Source organism: Oryctolagus cuniculus, chromosome Y (assembly GCF_051225735.1).
Source record: "Oryctolagus cuniculus isolate XC-2025 breed Fujian yellow rabbit chromosome Y, ASM5122573v1, whole genome shotgun sequence".
NCBI classification, from domain to species: Eukaryota; Metazoa; Chordata; class Mammalia; order Lagomorpha; family Leporidae; genus Oryctolagus; species Oryctolagus cuniculus.
The window spans coordinates 34,048,621-34,054,986 of record NC_142889.1 but is presented as its reverse complement, the minus strand read 5'-3'; the positions used below and the strand labels follow the sequence as shown (position 1 = coordinate 34,054,986).

Genomic DNA, 6,366 nt, shown 5'->3' with positions numbered 1-6,366 from the left:
GTGCTTGGGCCCTGCTCCCACATGGGAGACCAGGAGGAAGCACTTGGCTCCTGGCTTCGGATCAGTGCAGCGTGCTGGCCATAGTGGCTATTTGGGGGGTGAACCAACGGAAAAGGTAGACCTTTCTCTCTGTCTCTCTCTCTCTCACTGTCTAAGTCTGCTGTCAAAAAAAAATCTTTGAAAAAAAAATGGATCAGCCAAACTCAAACTGGCACCCATGTGGTATGATGGCACAGTAGGCAGAGGCTTAACCTACTATACCATAGCCCCAGCCCCTTAAGTTAGTGTTTTTTATTCCTAAGAAATTATTATATGGTTATTTATCTGAAAGTGGTATATGTTGTGTATCATATTTTTGAATTCTAAATACTATGACAGTATGTCTATCATTTCTATTTTTTCAATTATTAGAATATATAATGAACACTTTTGCCTGTTTCATTGTGCTCATATTTAAGACTCCTACCTTTTTATGTAGGTAAAAATGGAATTCTTGGGTCTATGTATATATTTAAATATATTAGATATTCCAAATTGTTCTTCAAAGCATTTGAAGATATTTACATCCCCGTCCTAAGTTTTTAAAATTTTATTAGATCTAGTTTATATACCATAATTAGATATTACCTGTATATATATAATTCAGTAGATTGTAGTATATTTGTAGAATTCTACAACTACTACCAAAATCTAATTTTAGAACATTTTCATTCCATCACCCCAAATAAACCTTGTATCCACTGGTGGGTCATTTTCTGTTACAGCCCCGCCTCATTCAGTTTGCTTATACTTATAGAGTACATAAAAAGTACACTGGTGTACTTTTTATCTCCATAGATTTCCTTCTCCTAACATTTGTATGTATTATAGACAACATGCTGTACTTTGTCTCTTGAAACTGGCTGCTTTCATTTACCACAATATTTCTGATGTCCATTCATATTGTCGCATGTACCTGTGTTTCATTATTTTCTTTTGTGGAATAGTACTACCACATTTCATTTATTCATTATCATTTGATGATTATTTGGGTTATTTCTGCTTCCTGGTGAGAGTGAATAATCATACTATGAATATAGATGGATAAGATTTTTATGGATATATTTTTATTTCTCTTGGGTATATGTCTGGGAGTAGAATTGATCTGGATGATCAAGACAACTATATTTAACATTTTGAGGAAGTGGTAAAAATACCTACACTATGTTATAATCACCCCAGCAATATCTGAAATTTTCAGTTTCTGCGTACCTTCTAATATCTGTTATTGTATCTTTATTATACATCCTTGTATACATGAAGTGGTATCTTGGAGTTTTGGTTTCCATCTCCTTAATAACTAATGACTAATGAACATCTCTCCCTATATTTGTGGCATTTCTGTATCTTTTTTAGAGAAAATTCTGTTCAGATCTTTTACTCATTTTTAAAACTGGATTTTTAGTCTTTTCATTGTTAATTTTTATGTGTGTTTTACACATTTTGAATATGTGTTCTTTTTCAGCTATATCATTTTCAAATAGTTTCTATCGTTATCTTTTCACTTGCTCGATGGTGTCCTTTGAAAAACAAAAGTTTTTAACTTTGATAATGTCCTGTTCATTAAGTCTTCCTTTTATTGCTTGTGCTTTTGGTATCATACCCTAAGCCAGTGTGAAGAATATTATCCCTATGTTTTCTTTCTTTTTTTTTTAAGATTTGTTTATTTGGAAGGCAGAGTTACAGAGAGGCAGAGGCAGATAGAGATAGAGAGAAAGAGAGAAAGAGAGAAAGAGAGAGAGAGAGAGAGAGAGAGAGAGAGAGATATCTTCCATCTGCTGACTCAGTCCCCAGATGCCTGCAACAGTTGAAACTGAACCCATCTGAAGCCAGGAGCCAGGAGCTTCTTCTGGGTCTCCCACATAGGTGCAAGGGCCCAAGGACTTGGGCCATCTTCTACTGCTATCCCAGGCCGTAGCAGAGAGCTGGATCAGAAGTGGAACATCTGAGTCTCGAACTGGCGCCCATATAGGATGCCGGCATTGCAGGCTGCAATTTTACCCACTACACCACAGCGCCAGCCCCCTTCTGTTTTCTTTTAGCATTTTTTATAGGTCTTTAATCTGTTTTGACTTAATTTTGTATATGCTATGAGGTAAGGGATTACATCATTTATTTGTATGTGGATAACACAGCATATTTGTTGAAAAGATTTTTCTTTCCTCCATCAAATTATCTTGGCACCCTTGTTGACACTCAATTGACCAGAAATATATGGGTGTGCTTTTAGGATCTTAATTCTCTTTTTTTCTTTTTTTATTTTATTTAATGAACATAAATTTCCAAAGTACAGCTTATGGATTACAATAGCTTCCCCCCCATAACTTCCCTCCCACCCACAACACTCCCCTCTCCCACTTCCTCTCCCCTTCCATTCACATCAAGATTCATTTTCAATTCTCTTTATATACAGAAGATCAATTTAGCATATATTAAGTAAAGATTTCCAGTTTGCACACACACAGAAACACAAAGTGTAAAATACTATTTGAGTACTAGTTATAGCATTAATTAAACACCTAAGAGTAATTGTGTATTTCTTTTATTTTCCCTACCACTCACACCCCTCCCATCTCCCGCTCCCTCTCCCATTCCATTCACATCAAGATTCATTTTCAATTATCTTTATATACAGAAGATCGATTTAGTATGTATTAAGTAAAGATTTCATCAGTTTGCACTCACACAGAAACACAAAGTGAAAAATACTGTTTCAGTACTAGTTATAGCATTACTTCACATTGGACAACACATTAAGGACAGATCCCACATGAGAAGTAAGTACACAGTGACTCCTGTTGTTGACTTAACAATTTGACACTCTTGTTTATGGCGTCAGTAATCTCCCTAGGCTCTAGTCATGAGTTGCCAAGGCTATGGAAGCCTTTTGAGTTCGCTGACTTCGATCTTATTCCAACAGGGTCATAGTCAAAGTGGAAGTTCTCTCCTCCCTTCAGAGAAAGGTACCTCCTTCTTTGATGGCCCCAGTCTTTCCACTGGGATCTCACTCGCAGAGATATTCCATTTAGGTCTTTTGTTTTTTTTTTTTTCAGGGTGTCTTGGCTTTCCATGCCTAAAATACTCTCATGGGCTCTTCAGCCGGATCTGCATGCCTTAAGGGCTGATTCTGAGGCCAGAGTGCTATTTAGGACATCTGCCATTCTATGAGTCTGCTGTGTATCCCACTTCCCATGATGGATCGTTCTCTCCCTTTTTGATTCTATCAGCTAGTATTAGCAGACACTAGTCTTGTTTGTGTGATCCCTTTGACTTTCAAGTTCTCTCTCACCACACAGAGATTGGAAAGCTGATGCCCCAGGGTTCAAAGAAGCTGCAGGTGGGGAGTGCACACCACCCCGTGGTCCTGACAGCCAGCCCACTGCATACTGGAGTCCTAGCATCCTCCTGAGGGCTCCTGCGGTGTGGGAAACACAAACAGTAGCACTGGCTGAGCCGCCTGGAGCCCCTCTCAGGAGATATACCTTGTTCGATGACCGTACTTTGTGCAGTTCTTCTTGTCAGTATATACACTTTAGAAATTGATTACAGCAGAAAACACATATGAACATGTATTTAAAAAAAAACTTGTCCTTTAGGAAAATTTTAGACCTATAGAGCTAAAGAAAAAAAAGGTACAAATGTGAACTTTTGAATAAACATCTAGCTTTCATGAATGCATGGTGTTATAAACCACACTAAATATATCACTGAGAACCAGAAGTAAATTGGACTGTCTTATTTTGTGATTTGAAGTCTAACATCCTTTACTTTTCCTGCACAGAAGGTAAATTATGTTGTGATATGAAACTCAGTCTAAGTTTAGATACACAGGGGCAAGTTGCTTGCTCTAATGAAAACAAATCTGTTAGATCACTTACCCCAGATATTCCACTACCTTTAAAATAATATATCTATCATAGTGCATCATGAAGAAAATATATTTATGCCTAAAAATTTAAGTACAACTATTACAAACTGTTCAGCAAAACTTAAAATTGTATGTTTTAAATATTGTGAAATGGAACATTTTTCTTTGCTTCCCAATAAAAGCATGTCACAGTTTAATGTCTTGAGAATAAGAAGTGAGAGTTTATAAAGTGAAATACATTTTAAGGAGAGAATTTATAATGTTTATTTTTGACCATTTATAAAATGTTCATTTTGAAATGCATTTTTTACTTCATTTGCATTTTAAAATTGTAACATTATCTATATATAAGTATTTTCATTCATCCTTACTGGTTATTGCAAACTACCACCTACCAGAATTAATTGCTTCCAACCATTTACAATTTGTTTCTTGACTTCAATTAACAATAATTGCACCTCAGATAAACCTCATTGGCTACAACGCTGCCACTGTGCAAAGCTGTCTCTTCACTTCAAAGAAAAATAATTGATATATCTCTTGAGAAAACAAGTAAAAATAATTTGGCATCGTTTTACAAAATTGAAGTCCACAGAACTCTAAAACCACTGCAGGAATATTCTATGAACATGTACTCATACATATTATTCTTACAATAGATTCATACCCATGTCATATGAGAGGAATTCCTTGCTCAAATTCAAAATTTTCACATTCTTCTCAGTATTTAATATGGTGACTAGTTGGCACAAGAAATTCTCTTTTTTAATATTTATTTGTTTGAAAGTCAAAGTTACAGAGAGGCAGAGGCAGAAGCGGTCAGAGAGAGGTCTTCTATATGCTGGTTCATTCCCCAAATGGCTGCAACAGTGGGAGCTGCACTGATCTGAAGCCAGTAGCCAGGAGCTTCTTCCAGGTCTCCCATGTGTGTGCACGGGCCCAAGGACATGGGCCATTTTCTACTGCTTTCCCAGGCCATAGCACAGAGATGGATTGGAAGGGGAGCAGCCAGGTCTCAAACCACCACCCACCCATGTGGGATGCCAGCACTGCAGGCAACAGCTTTACCTGCTGTGCCACAATGGTGGCCCCACACAAGGGATTCTCTACAGTTAAAAGAAGAAATTTGGGTATGATCACTTTTCTAGCCTTCTTGTTTTTTTGGGGGAAGAGTATTTGAATTTAGACTGACAAGGATTCAGCCCACTCCACAAAGAAAAATGCCTAAATATTAGAGCATTGCTCCTGACCCCTCCTCAGTTGTTCCTCTATATGGGATTTCTTAATGTCTTACATGATTGGAGATATGGGAAGGAGTAATTGAGCTACCACACCACATTTTGTTGTACTTAGGATGTTTTTAGGATGCCTACAAATGAACATGAGTTCTTGTCTGCCCTCATTTATACTGTAAATTTAGAACATAATCTGTGCACTGCAAGTGACTAGGTAAGGATGCAAGGTACTGGAGCAACAGAAGGGAGTCTTTTTTGCTAAGCACCAAGACTAATAACTCTGTGGGCTATAAAGCTCACATTTCCTTCCATGTCTAGCTTTAAATCATTCAGAATTCAGAGAAAGTAGGAATGTAAGTTATGAACACTCTTCACTGCCACAAATTTTATGATACTCATGAGTTTATATTCAGGAATGACTTAAAATTTAAACAAAAATACCATAGTGAATTTTGAGGGATTCATCAATATCTACATTTCTAATTAAAATTCACATCTATAATTATATCTACTTTCACATGATTTGACAGGAATTATTATCTGGGATGGGTATTTAACAATGCCTTTTATAATTTTAATATTGTATCAAAAAATAATCCTTGAAACACTTGGGAAGTTGATGCTATAAACATGTTTACCCAAAAATTAAATATCTTGGAAAAAATTTAACTAAAGATGTGAAAGATCTCCACAATGGAAATTATAAAACATTAAAGAAAAAAAAAAAAACAGAAGAACACACAAGAAAATGGAAAAATCTTCTATGTTTGTGGTTTGGAAGAATTAATATCATAAAAATGTTCAAACTAGCCAAAGAAATTTATAGATTCAATGAAATCCCAGTAAAAATACCAAGGACATTATTCTCAGATTTGTATGGAAACACTAGAGACCCCAAATAGCTAAAGCAACTTTAAACAAGGAAAATAAAGTCAGAATCATCACAATACTAGATTTCAAGACGTACTGAAGGGCCAGGGCAGTTATAAACAAAACAGCCTAGAAGTGGCACAAAAATAGACATGTACACCAAAGAAACAAAATATAAACCACAGAAGATAATCCATGCATCCACAATCAACCAATGAACTAAAAATCAATCTCTGAAGAAAGGACTATCTCTTTAACAAATGGTGCTGGAGAAATTGGACCTCTATATTCAGAAGTATGAAATAAGAGTTGTATTAACACCCTATACAAAATCAACTCACAATTGATGAAGGA

The 6,366-nt window shown here is 36.1% G+C and overlaps 1 pseudogene; it reads right to left on the bottom strand.

The window, feature by feature from the left end:
* Positions 1-4,286: 4,286 nt before the first annotated feature.
* LOC127489324 (U4 spliceosomal RNA) lies at positions 4,287-4,410 on the bottom strand (annotated as a pseudogene).
* Between the last annotated feature and the right edge of the window lie 1,956 nt (positions 4,411-6,366).